General features: G+C 36.0%; 2 long non-coding RNA genes across 2 annotated transcripts; both read left to right on the plus strand.

Annotated features, from left to right (window-relative positions):
* The first annotated feature begins 7,872 nt into the window (after positions 1–7,872).
* LOC139827932 (uncharacterized) lies at positions 7,873–14,664 on the plus strand. The gene is made up of 3 exons (XR_011739072.1): positions 7,873–7,950; positions 13,801–13,937; positions 14,543–14,664. It is a non-coding gene; the product is annotated as an uncharacterized lncRNA (long non-coding RNA).
* Positions 14,665–14,909: 245 nt separating this feature from the next.
* On the plus strand, positions 14,910–18,749 carry LOC139827933 (uncharacterized). Its single transcript, XR_011739073.1, has 3 exons — positions 14,910–14,979; positions 16,579–16,950; positions 18,549–18,749. It is a non-coding gene; the product is annotated as an uncharacterized lncRNA (long non-coding RNA).
* Positions 18,750–21,609: the final 2,860 nt, after the last annotated feature.

Below are 21,609 nucleotides of genomic sequence, written 5' to 3' on the forward strand. Positions count from 1 at the left end.
TGGTCAGAAGGCTGGTAACTTTTCTTGTAACTCAACAGAAGAGGATGTCTGTCAGGAGAAGACCTCTGCTTTGGAGTTGATCCTCAAAGTAGGTATGAGAATTTTCCTTCTGGTTTATGCCCCAGTAAGGAGGGTCCTGTAGTTTTCTGTGTCTGAATGCTTTTTTTCTCTTCACAGTCTTCATTACTGTTCCATAACCAACATCCAAATGTAGTTTTAGATTTACTGCTGATCCTTCACTATTCATAAGGGGAACTGAATCCAGGAGCATTTTGCAAATGCTGTTTATCTGTGATTTAAATATATGAAGAATAGATGTGAAGTGCTGCTCAGATAGAGCTCTGCTAGGCTTTGGGTTTCTGGATTTAAGCTGAAGTAAGTTCCCCTTTCTATCTACTTCTTAATAAGGTTACATGTAATCACTCACCAATTGTGCATGAATTTTTACAGATCTACTCCATAGTAGCTGTATCCTACACGCTATACAAGCTATTTTAGTTTTGAAGGGAAAAAAAAAGGTAGGGGGAAAACCAAAAATCTTTGTAATACGATGTTAACGCTTCCATCAAAGTCAATGGAGGTCCAGTTTTAATCAGTGGCCCACCTGAATGTTCCTCTCCTTAATTCACTGTGTTGGGATAGCAGCAAAGTGAGTGACTATTCAACCAGCTTTGCCCAACAGAACTCAAAATGCTCTTCTGTTGTTCCATCACCACATATCACCATCGCCTGAAATAGGGCTAAGGTTTCTTGTTAGCTTGCACGCAGAGCCACATTTAATAAGGAAAACACAGCTTTCATTTGCCATGTTTTGGCATCAGGTGTGGAACAATGCCAGGGTAGGAGCCACAACTAAAATTAATATCCCCAGAGAACACCTCCAGAGCCTTCTTAGATGCGCTTAAGCTGTGGATGGCGATTGCTGAACAGTGTGCAGACATCTGCTTAGCAGTCAAAAATGTCATGGATTTATAGAAAAGATTTATTTTTGCTGAAAAATCTAACCAAAGTTTTACTTGTACAAAATGCCTAGCAGGAATATTTGACACTCATTTTTCAGAATATTTATGCGTTTAAAAATGGTCACACTTAAGTTTTATAATTGACCAAACTGTGCATTTCAACTACAATTTTGCCTTGTAATATTTTAAATTTTGCTCAGTTATGAAAATCTAGGGTGCCAAGATCAAAGACAAATATTGCAAAAATAAATTAATAAATAACCCTACTGTTATCAATAGATTCAAAAATAGTTGAAAAAAACCTCCAAAAAATAGAAGAATTTTCTCACAGATCCTTGCATTGTTCCATGAACATCCTAAATTAATCCTTACTACATAGGAGAGTTTGTTGTGTGATTCAGTGTGCGATGAAATTACTTTCAATGGCATGTTTTTTTACAGGCAGCTGTTTCACTTGCATTTTCATTAGAAAGAACAAAGTGTTCAGGATTAAGATGAGAGTGCTCTTTAGTGGCCTCAATAGCTGGCTCATTCAACTCTTCAAACTGTCAATATGCCAGATATTTCTCTGTAGTGTTCCCATTAAATATTTTAATCAAGAAAAACTACTGTAATAGCACCAAATTGGGCATAAAATTAAAACAGCAAAATTTCATATTTTCTCTTTCATGTAACTGTACTAATTCTGTAATAAATTTTATAAAGTTGACTCATAATTCTGCTTTGGCATTCTGACAAAAGAACAGAATTCTTTGCAAGTGTTTGCTTAATTTCCATTTTTCAAACCTAATTTCAATTTTTATTGCTTCATTTTGAATATACTGATTAAAGTAATATTAAGTCTTGCGAAGCTTTGCCAAAGAAAATGAAAGAATGAAATTATGTATATTTCATTAGCTACAGTTCTTATTTAGGAACAGCTTATTCTTTCCCTTTTAAGACTGATTTTTTTTTTTTTATCAAGTAAACTCTAAATCACTCATAACTCGTTTGTCAGCCCTGTGAGAGATGCAGGAGGCGAGAGGGGCAGAGCAGCACTTGCATATTTAAAATCTGTCCATCTAAACAAGTTGATACAATTTAACAAAAAATCACAAAACTTATTTATGAAATCGAAGCGCTCTGGCCTCCTCCAATGTCCACAATCTCTGTGTTTCGACCTTGTACCACTTCAGCATTGGCTTCAACATTGCTACTTTCAGGTAACAGGTTTCTGGAGAAGGAATATAATATGGAACCATACCAAAAAAAAAAAAAGTTCATAAAAAAAAAAATGAGTAGTTTAACTCCTGAAATTCCTGAGCATTCATTCAGTTCAAAATATCTCTTTAAGTATGGTTTCTACTAAAACAAACAAGTATTAGTGTTGCTTGTTGGGGAGAAGGTGTGTTTCCATGTTTTCTGATTTTAAGTACCCTTCAAAATGGTTAAGTACGTTAGTAGTTTTCTTCCCTATTTAAAAGTCGTTGTTTTTTTTTGTAATGTTCATATGTTTTATTGAGTGGGGATTATGTTCAGCACCTTCACAACTAAACGATGAAGCCATATTAAAGATGCCCTGTGTCACATTACAGCATTATCAGTGATCAATAGATCAGTTAATCAAACATAATTGTGATTAAACTAATTTTCAGTTGAAAACTAAAATGGATTTCTAGTATTAGAATAAGCAGAAAGAAAACTATCTAGGAACTTGGAATTTCACATCATGCTTAGACAGAACCAAGGACATCATTAATTTAATTTGCCAGTGTTTATAGAAGCTAATTAAGACTGAAGATGACAATCTCTAAGAGTCGAAATTGGAAGGTCTCTTCTATGATAGCTTTCCCTAAATTCTGTAGAGATGAAACAAAGTTTAAACTGGTCTCTTCTCTCCAGATCTGGGAAACTTGTTCTAGTGGAGCACTGAAGAAAAGTCAGTACTTTCCCACTCAGAAGCAACCTTTGTAAAGGAAAAAAAAAAAAAAATCTGGAGTAAAAGAAAAACATACTTATAAAACCACTTGACAAAACAGAGTAATTTACCAATGCTGAAAATGGGAAGGCTTTGAAACCACTTCTTCTGCAACAATTGTAGAATAGCTGATGAAGTAGTCATTCCCTTCTTCTCTTGGATAAGCTACATTTTTTCTGTCCAAGCCCCCAAAAATCCAGTTGTCAGGTAGTTGGTCACTTAAACTCCAGCCACATAAACATTAATTGATGTGTTTTATCTATTGTATAGATAAATTCACCAAACAATGAATAGTAGTTAAAATGAGCTCAAAAGAATCCAACCACTAGCAATACCAACTTCATATCCTTGAAATTATGTGCAGTTTCCTCATGCTACATGTTCTTTTGCATTTTCTGGCACTTCAGCTGAAAACTAACTCCTAATTAAAGGGTTCTCTTTTCTCTCTCCCTCTTTTCCCTCTCTCCTCTCTTCTTTATGGTTCCTTCACTTGATCGTAGCCTCCACAGTGAAAATGACACATGTGCCAATCATCTTGGACATCATATTCAAATATGAAGAGTCACCTGATATTCATCATAATATCAGCCTCTTAACAACATTGTAAATGTATCCAGAAATCACATGGGTCTGTAATTCACAAGTAGGTCAGGCATAGCCCATGATATTGGTTTCTTGGCACCAAAACATACCAGCAAAAAGGTGCTGCTTTAAAAGAACCTATACACCCAGGAACTCTGGGTTGTTCATGTGTTATAAAATTCTGAGGTTTTCCCAATCAATTAGATTTTGAAGTACCACTGAGAGAATGGTCTGTATTTTACCATTGGAAATGTTTCTTATGCTGTATGCCATATAAAGTGTATATATTGCCTTATAAAACAGCTTGGTTTTATTTAGTACACATTTTTAATAACAGTATCTCAACACACTAATTAAAAGAAAGAACCCAGAGGTCCATTATAAATTGCTAAAAGGATGTATATATTATCCCTAGGAAAGAAATATGACTGCCTTTATTTATTATTAATCATTACAATAGCTAACCAATTAACATATCAAGTTATTCTTTCAGGCTTGTAAGGATGGGCATCTTTCAATGTTAATTATTATCACTAGCTTATTAATGTTACAGAATAAAATAATTAAACATTTTACATTACTTTGCTTTAAGCAAACAATAGCCCTTAAGCTTTGGAAGCTACAACCCCCTAAAAATGTATTTAAATAGTAAAATCATTTATTTTCTAAATGATTCAACCATCTTTACACTGCAAGCCTATTTCTCTAGATAAATGGGTAAATAATCACATAGACCATAGCTGCATTTAGGCAGAAATGTGTCCGTTTCCACAGCATGGAGCCTTGGATAAGAACTATCACTTCTCTCGCTTGCATGTCTCACTACACCAAGTAGACTGGCTTTGATACAAAGTCTGTGGTGACACCACTCTATGGTTATTCCATCTACTTGCCAGAGCCCCAGTGTAAGTTCTTAGTTTTGTATGAAGAGATTCAACACAACATTTCGTGCATATCTCTGAAATAACTACTGTGCTAGCTGGGAAAGTAGGTTGTGTCCTATTCTGTTCACTTTGCGTAGAGTAGTTCACTCACTTGAAAGCAAACATTCTAGTTCTGTTTTCCCCTGACTACTATGTGTCAAGGTTTTCAGCGGAGCAAGAACTGGATTCATTGTTCTTCATCTTAACGGGGGTGGGAGCGGGGTACCTATAGCCCTTGGCTAAGGAATTGCTTTCAAGTTTAGTATTTTTGGTACACTGAATGTTTAATTGGTTATTGTAAAGTGGAACAGCTTTCAGGCTGAAATGGAAGGAAAAAATATTTTCCTCCCTCATTAATATCTTATGGGATATTCTCCTGGAAGGTAAGAATTCAGATCTTCTCAAGCAGAGAGGAAAGTGAACCCAGGTCTCCTATACTCAGGCTCAGGGCATAGACTTGGAAATAAATTAACTAGAAAGCTGTCTGTTTCTAAATGGGTCACCCTTTGTGTGAGTAAAAAGTAGTCCAGGTAAGTTAAGTCACTTTGCTTATGCTGGAAAGATTCACCATTGCCCCTTGAAGCCTAAGGAGAGAGAGAGGAGTCTGCGTCTGCCAGGCTCCACATTTGAGGCAGTCTTCCATCATCATAATTTCTAATTGTTTCCTTAAGTATGGGCACTGAATTTTGCGAGTCCTACTGTAGTCCTCCTGCTAGAGATTTAGTTCTACTGCGATGTGTAAAAGACTTCCAAGCCGAAGCAAGGGTGTAGATCTGTCTAGGTAGCTACATACCGGGAATCAATGGTTTCATCGAAGTTTTCAGCATGTGTGGAACCTTCCTGGAGAAACACCTACAGATACCATGGCCTCCAGGTGAGCCAAAGGGAGTGCCCTGGATGTCCGGCTTTCTCAATAGTATCCTCGCCTGTTGAAAGCGAAATTTAGGGAGTGAGTGAATACTTTTTAAAAAGTATGCTTGCCTGGATGTAAGTACTCTAAGAACCCAAAGATTAGACTTAGCACCAGGTTTTGATTCAGTACCTTTTTTTTAAACCTGTATTTTTATACCAAATGGCTTGGCATTTAAACTAAAAAAAAAAAAAAATAAAATTAAAATATATACATAGATATATAGAGAGAGAGAGCGCGCTTGGGAGTTCCATCACTTTTGTTAAATATTTGAACACTAGGCAGCTTTCCTGTTTTCAAGTTCACATACTAAGACAAAGATATAATAGAAATAAAGACTTTTTTTTTTTGTTGTTAAATTAAAATTATGTCAGTTTGAGGTAAATTCTCCCACTGTGACTCTGTTCTTCCTAAACATACTTTTATCATTCAGTCAGCAAATAACATTTTGGGATTCTGGTTACAATTAAGATCTCAAAATTGAAGATTTATCTGAGAAAACAATTCTAGTAGCTCCAAATTACTGCAGTTGTTGATGATGTAAATAAAATATTTTTGTAAATTGATGCTGAATGCTTATTTTTATGATAACCGAGAATTCCCTGGCTCTTGCTAAAATTGTTCTTACTTGTGAATAGCCTGTACAATTTGCAGTTTATATTGTTTTCTAACCTTATCTTAATCCATGATACACAGAGCTTTTGTTGTCAAAGTCATTTGCATTTTAAAGGGCATCTGTATTTCTACTGCATAGTAGAAAATATGTGGTGGAGAAAGGAAAATGGAGGGTAGGAAGGTTGAGTTCACTTTGGCACTTTTGTTTTTTGATAGACTCTGCCAAATTTCATTTTGGAGTGTGCATATAAAGCATACATCAGAAGTGCTAGGAAATTTTCAGAAAGGAAAATCAAGACAATAATTCAATGTGAAAAGCTCATTCTGAACTGATAGATTGGCTGAGGTTTCATGGCTCACTGTACATTACAACAGCAAGATAGAAGGTGCAGGTACTAATCATGAGACAAAGTTTATCTTAAGAGAAAAATTTGTTGAGAAATGGTGACTTCATAATATACTTTCTACTCAAAATGTCAGGAATACCTGAAGCCAGGTATTGGTACTACACTCCTAGGACAAAAGCCAGAGATGCAACACTTCAGAATCAAGAAGTTGGAATATTATCTTGGTAAGTCATCCACTCTCCTGCCAGAAAGTAGGACCAGACATACCTGTGTCTGTGTGGGCAGATGTTTGTCTAATCTATCCTTTAAAAGCACTCATGATTGACAGAAGTTCTACAGTCTCCTTGAGTAATTAATCTCAGTCCTTAGCTGTTTTAATCGTAGAAAAGGTTTGTCTATCTAACACAAGCGTAAACAGCTATTAGCACCAGTTTTATACATCCAAAGCTTTACACCTTAAAGTCCTTAAATTTAGCACAAAATAGATGTAATTATTCTCTTCATTTTGTTAGAGAAAAAAAGGTTCAAAGAGATTAACTGATACAACTGAGGTCAACGCTGCAAGTCTATGATGAAGAAAAAGCCTGGGTTGAGAGATCTACTTCAAGATTGTTTCAGAGTAGTTTAAGGCAAAACCATTTTTCAAATTCCCTTTGCTTTTCCAGTTGTATGAATCTCTACAGCACGGAGATAAGCTATCATTCTACACTCTTCATGTAATCAATCTGTGGTGTTAATAGCTCACCACTGAGATGATATGTCTGCGTCATCAACTATTTTGATGGACAGTTTTTTATCAGTAGGTTGCAGAAGCTATATAGTAACAAATTCCAAACTTCCTCTTTTATAGAATAAAAATATATTTATAAAGCCACAGTCAGACCTATGCACTAAAAAATTTAGAGGTGTATACATTTCCTTAGAACTTACTGAAACTGATATGTTTTCCAAAATTTCATTGTTATTATTATTCCTATTGATTCTACTTATTTTTTTTTTCCTTCTAGTGAGTTTCCCTGCTTGCTTTCTCTTGATCTCTGCATCAGTATCTCCTCAGTACCCCCAGGAATTTGGATTAGAACTTTTCAGATGCAAAATGCGTCTTCTCAGCTGTGTAATGAATCAGTGGATTTACTAAAGCTCATATATGGCTAAGAGGATATCTGGATATGAGGGGAAAAAATCCTTTTCTGTCTCATTTGTTTTTACAAAAAACAATTCTGGACAGATCACCAGCTGATGGCATTGCCTATAGCTGGGAGCGCAATGAGAGCTCCTTGATTTGGCAGTGAACCTTATTCTTCAACTGGGTAGAAAACCCTTGTTTTATCAAGCCAAAACGTCCAATTACAGCAAAATTTTCCATTATGAGGACTGAGCAGAAATCTTATCCAAGACAGATTGAGTAATGAAGATGGTAATTCTGTTAGCTATCTGGTGAAGTGGTAGTTTCACCCGTAACAGTCTCTATCTGTAGAAAATATTGAAGTTTTTTTTTTTTAAAATTTTACGGATTTTGCTGGCAAGTGAGAAAGAGTGGGGGAAATAGAGCTAGTGATCTTTTTACTGATTCTGTGTCATTTTTATCTGAAAGCAAATTAGAAGTTGCGCAAAACCTGATCCTTGCTGTGAGACTGCGGACAATGTCTAGCAGGTAAGAAATCTGCAGATTTGCTGAAGCTCATGTACAAAGGACAGATGTAGGGACTAGCAGCTCTTTTCTGAACTAACTGTAACCTTTCAGTTTGGGCTTGCATAAATCATAGTTCTGGCTTATCTGTAATTTTTGTTCTTATGCTAGTTACCTGTGATTTTGCCGATTTTAATCTAGAAGGTTGCAAGATATATATCAATCTCCTACCTGTTGTGTGTATGCCTGAGGCTTTTTCACCCCTCCCGTACCTCCAGATCCTTCAAATGGTGCATCAAAGTGTGATGGGAAGGAAGGTCTCTTGAAGTGCTGTGAGGACAGCACTTCAGAGGTCTTGGTGGTTTTCCAACTGTAGTGGTTGGTGGGGAGCAGCCGGGCTGGCTGGCTGGAGAAGGGAAATGGAGCAGCAGTGAAATTGCCAAATGGTAAAGCCTGCATTAGTGTCATTGCTGTTGCCAGCAGACTGAAGCCGAGCAGCAGAGGTTGGGGAGGGACCTGGCGAGTCTTAGTGCCCACCCAGCATCCTGGCCAGCACTACTCTCCTCTCTATACCTCCATCTCCAAGCAGGGAAGCCACCTCAGATGCTGTTCCCGCTTCACACTTTGTATCCAAATACTGCCCCCACATTGAGACACTGAGATATCTGAAGAAAGTGTTGGTAAGAGATGAACAACACACTAGATATTACTTTAAAAAACAAAACAAAACAAAACACAAAACACCTAGCATAGAAAAACAAGAACACTAATCTTTTTGTATGATTACCTCAGGAATGCTAAAACCATTTTCGAATATAGACAAACCTTGGGTTAAGGTATTATGTAGTAATTAGTTACTTGGTAATGCTTAGAAGATAATACAGATAAAATAGTGTAATTTACTCAATGTACAACAACAAGTGTTAGAGATATATTGAGTAATTTAGTGAACAGCTTGGTAAATGACTCTGTTTCACTGTGGGTTTAATTATTTTATCTGACAGCTTTAAGCGAACACTTGATCATACCCACTCACACATTGCTCATCTTGAAGGTGATAAATACAGTATTATACTACAATAAACATCAGATAAACTATATAAGAAATTTCAAATTTGCAGAATATACATGGCATATATGGTCTCTAAGTGATCAATTACAGTGAAGATGTTTTAAAATTTCTTAGTATAGATTGTTTTTTAAAAACAAGATTAAAATCTACTTCCAAACAACAACTCTGAAACGCAGGTTCCCTGCAGTATTGAATTTTGATTAATTGTTCATTTGCCATAAGGCTTCTCTTTCACTGAAGTTTGAAGACACGTGAAGATTTTTTTTGCTAGTTATCAGATGTGTGTTAAAAGAGATTCCCTTCATGTGCTACAAGCTTTTCTGTAACATAATTCTTTAGGTGCTCCAAGTATTAATTAAACTAAGTACTGCAATGCAAATATAAGGTGAACTTTGCACTATCGCTTAAGACAGTTCTTTGTTCACAGTAAGGTTGTAGAAATTTCAAAGGAGATTATAAAGAGCTAGAAAAAAAATATTCCTTACTGTCAATTATTTAATTCAATGAATTACAATAATGGGAGAAATAATAAAGAAATTATAAGAAAGGTATTGAAATTGAGTTGTGCTGTAAAATGAGAAACAACAGTAGTTATTACTGAGTTATTTTGTCTCATCAGAGAACAGCTGACAACATTTTAATGGCTGGCAGCAGCTCAGTTCCTTCAAGGTAAAAGAAGAACTGGGGAAATACCTATTTTTGCCCATGGTGACCATATAAATCTATGGAAGAGAGAAAATATACTACACAGAGAGTGACTGAGTACTGAAATGTAGTATATCATCTTTATTTGCTCTGATTTTCTTTCTCCTTAACAAAAGTAACAAGGTTTATCTTGACTATTAAGAATTATACAAAGGCTTCAGCCTCTTTAGTGGCAATATCATTATAAAATAAATCTCTGGGTTTTACTGAAATTGATTTATTGGGCTTTTTATGTACTCTGTTATACGTTGTATCAGAAACATCTGATGCTGCGTGTTGCTCTTGATGGCCATTTTCCAGAAGTTGTGGTTTGTTTGTTTTTTTTTTAATGTCATGTTTAATAATAAAAGTTTTGATTGAGTTTGCTACAGTTTATTTTCAGAATGACTTTCAAATGCACTGCTTGTCTGCGCACTGAAGTGAAAATGCAAGCAATACTACCGACAAGCGTATTTTGCTTTTTTTGCAAATTCCAAACACTTTCTAAGGTCGTGTGGGTATTGCTGGCCAAGTATCAGTAGTTTATTCTTTGCTTGATTACAAGTGGAGTTGTAAATAGAATGAAATAAGATGGATATGGAGGATTACCAACTGCTGTTGGCATACAACTGCATGCTTAGAGATGTCTTCATTCATTAACAGACTATTTTAGACTGCCAAGGCTGGAAATGAAATGCAAGTCACAGCTTGTACATTTATTGCTGTAAGGAAAGCATCCTGCCAGTACTGGTTAGGCAAAGTGTACTTGTAGCCATTAGTAGTCCAGTCTGATTAACAGCCTCAACCTGTTTCTAATGGCAACCTTTGCAGTGACAGCATTGTTTCCATCTGTGCTCACATGAGAGATTTTTAATCTTAGCATTTAAAGTTCTGAAATAACCATACAGACACAATTACTTCATTTCTTAGGGATCATTCCAGCTGGTGTACGGCAACCTGGTGTACCCACAATAAGCAAGCTGGCCCCTACCTTCTGCTCAGCAAGCCAAATAATTGTTGGTATTGCCTCTAATTACAACAGGTGCTGTGATTTGCTCTCAGGTTTATTCTCTTAAATTACTTGCAATTCTCCTATTTAGCAGTACAGCGAATGGCAGCGCTGCTGCACCTTCTCTGAGTGAGCTGTTCAGTGCTTGTTAACAAATCTGAAGTGAAAGTTGCTTCAGAGAGTTAGTATGAATGCATACGTCAGGAGAAAAGTGAGATGGGAGTAGGTGGAGGGAGGGAAGTAGGAAAAAGAAGGAAGATGCAGAGAGACAGTGGTGGAAGCACGCTGGTTGGTCCTGGGAAAATATGGGACAGGAGACATGAAAAGAAGCGGTAGCCTATAGCCTGATGTTTTCAAGGAATTTTACGTTTGCTGCCATGTTACGCCAAGTACAACAAATTTTGGTCACAAGTATGTCATGGCATACATTAGTTCATGATATTTTTCTTTGTAGTACATGTACATATTTCTTCTTTAGTGAAGAATTGTCTTAAGTCTGAAAAAATGCATTGGAAAGTGGGTGGATCTATGTCTTGTGTTTTAAATATCTGTCTGATGTAACAGAACTTTTACCTTTGGAGGGACCTTCTTGTAGTTACCTTGGAGGTCAGAAACAATAAGTAGGCTATGGTAGACTTACAACTGGAATTCTTTCTCATCAAAGTTTTATTACAGCATAGAAGAAACAAGTATGTCAGCTTAAGATATTACTGACTCCTGGCTGCCAGGAGCTTTACTGTAATTTATTGATCTTCCAATACAACTGGAAAAACAAATTCTTGCCTCATATGCTGCCAATTTCTTAAGGAAATCTGGCAGTAACAGCATGTGACGCACTGAACTGGCCTGAGTTTGCAATGGAACAGGAAAGCTGGCATCGATGGGCTTTGCAGTCAACTCCAGGAGGAGTGATATGTCAGGGTGGTCCTAAACTGACACTTATGTGGCGAGTATCCAACAGGGCACATGAACCCCAGTCACCACCTGTGTCCTAGGAGAACAATCAGCTTAGCAACCCTTTCCTGTTCTTCAGTAGAAAAATAAGGAAACACTTTGCTCTCCCGGGGAATACATTAGGATGGTAGCAAGTGCCTCAGCATCTGCATAAATGGATGGTGGCCATTTAAATATCTGCTAGTATGACAAAAGAAGAGTAAGCAGCAGTGCCTACGTGCAAGTTAAGGTGAATATTCCTGTTGAAAGGCTGAAAAACCAACCTTAGTATAGGACGAAGAGTGATATCCAAAAGGCCATTGGCGAAATGTAGCTGATGGAAAGAAAAACAAACAAGGAGATGATGGAGGGGAAGGGTAAGCAAGACAGGGCACTGAGGGTGCAAAAGCAAGAGAAGAAAAAAATGCAACAAAATAAAGGAATATTGAGAACAACTATTGTGAGGAAATATAGTTTCATAGCTCTAATTCTAAAAACAAGATGAGTGTTAAATCAAATAATTCTATAAAAATAGAAAGGACTGGATGCACACACAAGATGATCCTGGACATGTTTCTTTCTCAATTGCTGGGTAATATCTGACAATATGTGCCTTTTGGGAAAAACAAACAAACAAAAGCCCCATACCACAAAATCAAACAACTGAATGACAAGGACCTGTAACAGTCTTCACTTCAACCTGGTTTTAAGTCTGAACATACATTAATCCAAATTTCGTAATGGACTAATACCTGAAGCAGAGGCCAAAAGCCTTTTAAACTGAGGTTTAAAATATGTGAGAATTCGGTTCATCGCAAGAAAAGCTATTGAGACAAAGCCTGAATATCTGTTTTATCCAAATTCCTCCAAAGTTTATCAGTTAATACTGTGCCCATTTGGTTTCTGTCATAGTAATTTAGCACAAATCCCTTCTCCAAAACCCAACTTCAGCTTTCTTGACTGGAATGGAGGGAAAAATGGGCAGTGGAAAGTGATACTATCTTCCAGGGCTTAGAGCATAGCAGGAGAAATTCACATAAAACAAGGGCTCATTCTCTGAATGTGAGGGCAAGATAAATTATTAGTATATTTCAAGATATTAAAGGCCAGTGGGATGTTTTGAACAAATAAACATAATTCAATTCTTGATGAATTACAAAAAAAAAAAAACACCTCCCAAATGACTCAAAGAAAAATTGAGTTACTACAATTTAATTTTAGCTTAATTCTGTTGCAAGCAATCCTAATATCCAAAAAATGAATTGAAATTGTGTTAGCTGTCTTTTTAGTGAGCAGTGTAACAATTAAGCTGCAATAAACAAGGAAATAGGTCGAAGAGCTCAGATATATTATAAGAGGCCAAGGTTTAGAGTATCCAAAATTAATAGGATATGGGAAATAACTAAGCAGTCACTTTTTAATTTCTATGCAGTCCTACTGAGATGATAGCAACAATATTTGAAGAAGTTAGAAGAGAAAGATGAAAACTCAAAATCCTGAGGTATGCGTAGAGCAATTTATTAGAGAAAATGCTTTTCTCAAAGTGAAACAAATGCTGAAATAAGGACGCTTTACAGATTCTTCCTCATTCTATCCTAATGTCAGTTCCATTTGTTGCAATTTTAACGAAAGTATATTGCAAAGAAAGAACACAGAGGTGAGTTTCTGATTTGATTACAGTTCACGACAGCTTAAGACAATATGAAATCATCAAAGACTGGAAGAAAAAAGCACAGACACGGTAAGAAACATTAAAGCTAAGCAAAGGAGTGAGGAACATGGCTGCCAGCCTGGGGGGAGCGCATTAAAATATGCTGGTATCATACTCACCCCAACCCATTGCTGTGTGGTTTAGCAATACGTAATTGCATATGCATCCATTTTGCATGCAGTCATGCTTTTAAGTGTCCACATTCAGGAAATGCAATCATCCAAAGCAGAGCAATCCAAAAAGTTATAGGAGAAATTTGTGTCATGAGAATGAATTAATCTCACCTAAGTTTAGCTGTCTGCACTGCAGACTTTGCAGCTGACCATGTCATCCTCAAATTACTTTATAATCAATGAAGACTTTTGTAGGGTGCAGAGCACCTAATTTTTTTTTTTTAGATATTTATTTGAAGCTGTGCTGAATCTTACCTTAAATATGCTTTTAAAAATTTTGTTTTCTCTTAAGGGGTGTTTAAGAGATCAGCTGAAATGTAGTTACACATGTGGCAACTCTGTCTGGTCAAACGAATATTGTTCTCTGTGCTGATATGGAAATTTTTAAAGAAGACCAAGGTGTATTTTCTTCAGAAATATTTTTGGGAGGTAGGTAAAACTACTGCTAAAGATGATGTCATAAAGATTGTAAAAGTGTTGCCAAGTATCTATGGACCCAAGGCACTTCGTACTAGGAGATCATTCATTCTCTCAGCAATACTCTGCATCATGCCCACATTAGAAAGTAGATACAAACATCTATGCATCAGTTAAACAATACTTCAGATTCAGTCAGTAGAAAAAATATTTCATATTCCAATGAGGCACTTTTGTTTTATTTTCCCTCCTCCTACAACAACAGTTGGTTAACATTTTCCTCCTGATCAAAACAATTCAGAGAAAAACCAGTGTTCTGAATTAGCATAATAGGAGCTTTAGCATATTGATAGATGCAGAAATGGAATCATTAAACAGCTAATAAGGGAGGAAGAAACCCCATAACCTCATGCTCACATTTTTTGGTATACTTATACCAACACAAAAAGTTTACTCAAAAAAAAAAAAAAAAGACAGTTAAAGTAGAAGCAGAAACTCAGCTATAGTCAAATTAATTTGAAAGCATGAAGTAATCGTTGTTGAAAATTATGCCATTAAAAAAATTCAATTAAGATTTGTGACTCACTTCAGTTTTGATTATATCCCTTCTGCTCTAGAAAATTACAAACTGCATATCAAGTACCCGGTGGGGCTTGGAGGAAATGGGATGCAATGACGAAGAGGCATTTCAAGACATTTCTTTTGAGTTAAGACAGTACTGACTCTATGAAAAAAAAAAAAAAAAATAAGGTACCTCCCTGAATTTCTTACATATTTCAACACTATTGCCGTTGACTTATTTTTCTTCTGCATACAATGATTTGTTGTGATTTGTTTTACGAAGTTTTGAGACGGAAATGTTATTGATTATTTTGCAGGAACTCAGTGTTGTGGTATTTTACGTTTATGATATACTTTGAGTAAAATATTTATTTTGAAACCCGAAAAGCATGTCTCTAACTTTTCCATTTTACTACATTTTCTAGTATAAGCTATAGCAGAAAATCCAGACCTGTTGAATTTCTGTGACAGTGAAACAAACTGTTCAGCAGAGGTGAGTGAAATATACAGCTGTTATCATCTACTCCTTTCATATTAGCATTTGTGGTATTTCTGTTGCCCTTATGGCACTTTCTCTCTCGATCAGCTGAGCTCATGAGAAACAAAAGGCAGAATAATAGAAGGTTGGGCAGGACTTGTACCAATAGTAGCTCACGTCAGCCTGTTGTATCAAAAAAAACATTAAGCATGTATCCACAAAACCAGACTTATTTTCATTCCACATAGCTTTACTCCTATCAGGGATGGAACTTGCAAAATGTATTAAAGAAAACCAGGGACAGATCTTGCAAGAATGTGACTTGTAACTGGTGCCACTTATTACTGAGGTTGATGCTTTGTTCCCAGTCCTAACCGACAGAATACAGACCTGAGCCAAAGGCAAAGGCAGGCAGTGTATTGAATTGTATTGTATTGTATTTTTTTTAACCCTCAAATAAGAATTTCAGATAGTACAGTATGTTCTGTGCATATACAGTAACTTAGATATATATTAGAATATAGTGGGTCATAGTTAAGTTTTTTTTTTTTTTTTGCAGAAATGTGAAAATAATGTGGAAAAAACAAGAGCCATTTAAAAGCAAGTTATATATTCTGAGGGAAACTAAGAGACCTAGAAACAAAACCATACATTTATATATTAATAATATATTTACATATTTTAATTTTTTCTAATTTACTTGAATATTATGGATAATAAAAGCAAATCCAAATAAAATCATATTTGATCTTATAGATTAGTTTATACCTTTGTGTTCAAAAGATTATATCTATGCTTTCCATTTTCTGATTCACTATTATGATTCAGTTCTAAATGGGTCCCTTTCTTCCAAGGACACATGAGAGTTCCAATACCAACTTTTATCCAGAGACACTACCTTTAAAATAATGTGTAGAATTGATCTTTGGACGAAAAGAAAAAATTATATATCCTGAGTTCAACATTTTTTCTCCTAAAAATCTAGTGGAAATGCAATCTGTGTTTCTTCTCACCATTCAAGACAGAGTTAGCTTAGTACTGCTCTTATTTATGTTAGCATTATGCCAGTGTCAATGAGGATATTCTTCTGTTACTGTAGAAGGAGTGAGAAGAAAATTAGGCCCATTTCTGCACACAGACAGCAATGAAGGAACCATTTGGGAATAGCACATCTCAGTTTAATAAAACTTTGCTACATATGGCTCTGCAATTCAGACTGATCTCATATAAACTATGCCTAAATGATATCAGGATCTGACCTACTAATGAGATATTAAAAAAAAAAAAAAAAAGTCACTTCAGGTTTGTGAGAGGAAACAATGAGAGTTTGTGATTGTGGTATTTTCAATACACCTGGTCCCGGCTGCCAAATATAGTAGGAACATATTTTTTCTTTATGGGGCTTGTATATGTATAGATGAAGATCTGTATCTGTATGTGGAAGGGGAAAAAGGGAAATAGAAACAAGAATGGGATAAAAGAAACTAATTTCACAACCTAACATGGCCTTAAGATGTCAAATAAAACCAACTCGGATAGATAGGTGCAAGAAACTACAGCACAATACTAGTCAGATACTAGATGACCTTTTTTTTTTCTTTTTTTTTTTTGTAGGATGATTTGTAAGACTCATGTCACCTTGGAGTCAGCCAATGGATTAGATGATCTAACCCACAACAGTTACTTAGGCTCCATTATATTCAACAAAGGAGGATACGCACTTGGAGAAGGCAGTTACATCTCACCCACATCAGAGCACAGAAAAATGCGGTCACAGCAACAGTGAAGCAAAAAAGGAGGATACAATCCCAATAGGAAAGTGAGACAACCAGCCACAGGAAGAAGGCACAGAGAATGGTTGCATTATGATAATGGTGTTATATTGATTTTACAGCATCCTGCAAAGGAATCTTAGAAAGATTTTTGAGGAGAAGGTTGTCATATACATTCCTCCTCCAGCATCAATTTTATCATTAGTTTTGAAAGGTAACTTCACATGAAGTAGTAAACATCATCTTTGTGTAATTCTGAACATAATGAAAATACAAAATGTACTCCAAAATTAATGTAGATGTAATGAATTCACTGAAGAAACTCTCTCTTGTGGTATACAAGGACAACTTTAGAGATGCCAGTTAGTTTATATGGGCAAGACCAGGCACAATTTAGCCTGACTACTTCAGTTTATCAGTATTAATGTATAAAGAGAACTGTTTGTTGTGGGAATTAGTTGTTGTCTCATTTCGCCTCGCATTCTGAATAATAAATGGTTATGCATGTTGCCTTCAATATAATTTGTCATACAAACTCTATATAATTTAGTTATTAAGATAATATGTGACAATATTTATGTAACAGTATCCTCCCAATCACTCAACTGCTTCTAAATGCTAAGGGCCCATTAGATGATTTTTGCCTCTGAGATCCTGGTAATCATTTGTTGACACATATTAAATGATTCATCTAAACACATTCAACTGTCTTATCCCATGAAAGGAATGTTTTTTTCCTTTTTCTTTCTTCCTTTTTTTTTTTTTTTTTTTTTAATGAATGTAGTGGTTAATTAAAGCTCAAGAAGTTTACAGTACCCAACATTTGAATTGCACTGCACTTCACTTCAAAACTATGAGCACTTAATTTATAGTGCACTTCTTAAATTAATTGCAGGCCCTGCCATCAATGCAACAAAACCTTCTCCTAATAGAGAATCATACTATCCAGTTGCTTTGTGCCACAGCCACTTCTGCACTCTGGCCTACCAAGAGGCACACTGATCAGAAGAAAGGCCTTCCAAGTCACTTATTATGGCAAATGACTTTTATTGACACCATGTAGTGACACACAGTGTAGCATTTCCATAAACGCTCACAAAACGTGCTCCTTTCACTGTGCCCAGCAGCACAGCATTCCTACAGCAGGATTAGGGGTTGTGGCTGAAATGGCCTGTGTCACCCCTTCCGGTTTCAGTGCCACTAGTAATTAATGTGACTAACAGAAACCCTTGGGCTCCTCTGACAAAATGTGAACAAGGCACAGAAGGGACATGGGAGAACAACGTTCATCTCTGTGGTGACTTTTCCATGGTCCATCTGTTTCTGACTACCATACAGTACTCCTGGGAATGACTCACCAATTTCATGACATGTGATAAAGACCTTTCCTCACAAGTCTATCTAGTGGTTTGCTAGTCTGCAAAATTCAACAGAGGCTGCTAAGTTCCTACATAAAAAGATTTAAAAAGAGAGTCATTTTAACAAAAACTGTTCTCAAATTTATGAATTCCATCCATCATAATCCAAGGCAGAGATTTGACATTGAAGTTAGGTTCGAGGCTGAGTTGGAAATAAAAAGGTAAAAATGTGTATAAATCTGCTACAGTAGTTGGTTTGAAGTCTGTATTTACTACAGGCTCACAGGCTAATGAAAGTCAACATAATTAATTTTGTATAGGTTTATATTATATATAACCCAGTATAGTAATTTATAGCTTTACTGCTAAGCCAATGAAGAAGCATCTTGTCAGACTAACTGGATGTCACAGAGATTCTAATTATATTTTTCCATTTTTCTTTATTTTCTGATAGAGAACAGAACAGCAACATCGTGAAATTGCCACCAAAATAATCCAGTCTGTCAAGTGCCTTGTGCTGACTTTGGGGCTGTCATTAACTTCAGTTAAGAGAAGATGTGGCCTGAAATGAGGCAGCCACATAACCTACACATCTTGCCAGACATCCCACCGGCTTCTTAACTCTGCTCCTGACATATGTTGTCTTTCCACTGGCAGTCACAAGGTAAGTCCTCAATTTTCTGTGATAAAACTACAAGTCTCTGATGGTCTGCAATTCTTTAGATATGTTGTCTGACAAAGTGCATGTAACAAGTAGTGTTTGATTGTTATGCCTAGAAAGCATAATGTGGCATTTAAGAAGCCAGAGCAAAGAAGCTTTCTTTTCAAAATGATGCGCTTTTGAGAGTCTTTTCTCCTTTCTGTATGATCAGAAGCAAGTAAAATGTGTTATTATGACATTATGGCAAACTAAGAGAGAATTATGTAGCAGTTGCTATTCTGATTGTTTCACATTTTGGGTTTCTGTTTCTTCCCCCCCCACCCCCCCCCCACCCCTTCATGTATGAATATGTATATGTGTGCATATATAAAACAGTTGTCCTAGTTTAAATCAGGTTTTTCATTTGCTGTATGTTGTTTTTTTTCTTCCTCCAAGAATGTACTTTGTAAACCAAAGGTAATGTATCATGTTGTCTTGTGTGATTCTCCTATGTTTAGTTTTAAAATCATATGTACATTTTTCAAACTTATATATGTTTACTATGTTCAGATATTTTTTTCATTTCTTGCTATACATACCAGAATCTGTCCTTCACTGTCATCATTTGGTTTACTGCTTTACATTGATGTAAAGCTAACTGCAAGGAAGCTTTTCCTATTAAAAAAAGAAAAAGAAAAGAAAAATCTGGTCTGTTCTTGCAAATATAAACATATCATATTTTGTTTTCATTTTGCATCTAAACGCAGAGAGAGACTGGAGGCGAATTTAAGTCATCACCACTTTTTGCATGATTTTATGGGCGCATTTAACCCTCTCTGTTTAGCCACAGCTATTTGAGATGCCTCCCACATTCACCGTAGAAAGCATACTGTTAACTAACTTCTTGTTTAAATGAAGGGCTATGCTGACAATTAAATGTAGGATCGTGCGTGCTTCAGTGCCATACCTTATTATAATCAACTTGAATAGAAGCAGAGTGCTGAAATTATGGGTTTTAGTCGGCATCTGCATGGCATTATTATGCTTATCAAGGTGAAAATGTCAACGCTGAAGAATGTAATCGTGTACCTTAAGCTGTAGCGGTAGTTTAAGTGAGCTCCTGCCTCCGCTATCAATGCATCAGAGTGCTACTCTTAAGAGGTACTATAACTCTTTAGGTAGGCAGAACTTTCAATTAATGAATTTATTTCCTTTCTTTTTCTTCAAGACTTTCAGAGATAAGGTTTTTCTGTTCAGTTATTAGTTCAATATAGATTTGTCTGATGCATTTTTCTTCCTTTTTAAGAAAGTCAGGGACCAGAAAGAATAGTATACATTTGTATACAGCTCCACTGCCCTCCAGGAGGTCCAGTGTGAAATGAGTTCAGAGACACATTGACAGTCCGTGCACGAGCTGAACAACTCAAGCTAGTTATCAGTAATTTAGATCTGTGGCTGTAGTCTGGATTCTTATTGTATAAAATCAAATAATAAAACAATTCAGTGAATTATCCCTGTTTAGTAGATTATCATTCTCATCTGAACATTGTCTCATACAAATTATGCATGTTTTGTTGATTCTAATGTTTAGTCATCTTGAAGATTTTGATCTGTTATTCATCTATATTGCAAAACAAATGCAATTTTCTTAACACAATATATTACGGTGTTGGATCTCACATGCATGCATTACTTTTAAGTCAGTCACTTTTAAGCTATCTGTATAGGTGTATACACCACTTCTTTTTACACAGAGGAGGGAATGTTTTCCAGAGTCACACTCATTTCTCTTGAGCTACTTGGACTGTGCTGTACTTATAGCACTGGGTAGAAAGCATATGCCAAAATCTGTCCCTCAGCCTGCATTATTTAGTATTTCTCAAATGATAATACTGCAGATTCTGTAAGACCTCCTTTTCTCTCTTCCTTCTCCCTGCATATTTCCCTGTACAACAGATTTTTGGCAAGAAGACAGAGTAGGTAGGCTAAGTCATTATAATGAACAATTTCCTTTGAAATTGTTTCAATTTTTTGAAAAAAAGAAGTTACACAGGCTCTAGTACTAAATGAATCATCATTTTAAACCGATTTACTTGATACTGAAATACTGTTTTGCTACTCTCAATCTGGTTTTTGCCATGAAGCAAAATACAAAGGCCACTTAAGTGTCTCAAGGATTACATCTATGATGAAAGTTTGTGTTTATCCACTCCTTTGTGGAAAACAAAAAAATAGCTAGAAAATGTTTTTCTTGAAGAAGCTTCAGTATTTATGAATTATTTGGTTATTTTCTTACAGATAAAATTAATCTTAGCTACAAAGAGAGAACATTTCACTTGTTTCTGTTTAAACATTTTGTAACAGTTGAAAACACAGACCACTTGTACTTTTAAGAAGCTTTAATGAACTAACTGCAGCAGTAGAGGAGGATGGCTACACGTTAATCATAGGCAGATCTCAGGAAAATCAACACTTCTAGATTTACTCCTATATAATTTGTGGAAGTGGGGAAGTTACTTATACCACTCAAATTAATAAAACTCTTTGGCATTTGAAGCACTGAACCTTGTCATACTTTTGAGTTGCCAAAAGCCAAATTTCTGCTCAGTATATAGGGATTCACCCATGGTAAAAGAATTAATGCACTGTTTCTATCTTATGCCTCTCTCTGATTGTACTTTCAGGTCACAGAGATTATTGAAGGAGTCCTTGCTGCTGTACGAGAAAGCTGTTGAAGTCCCTTGATGGTTAAAGGCTACTCACTGAGTCTTTCGTGCTGGACTACTGGGGTCTGGACTTACACAGATTACAGGTGATAGGCATGTTCATTCTGCAGGGACAAGACAAGTTAGAAGGCTAAGGAAAAGGGTCAGAT

This window comes from Patagioenas fasciata, chromosome 4 (assembly GCF_037038585.1).
Source record: "Patagioenas fasciata isolate bPatFas1 chromosome 4, bPatFas1.hap1, whole genome shotgun sequence".
In the NCBI taxonomy this organism is placed as follows: Eukaryota; Metazoa; Chordata; class Aves; order Columbiformes; family Columbidae; genus Patagioenas; species Patagioenas fasciata.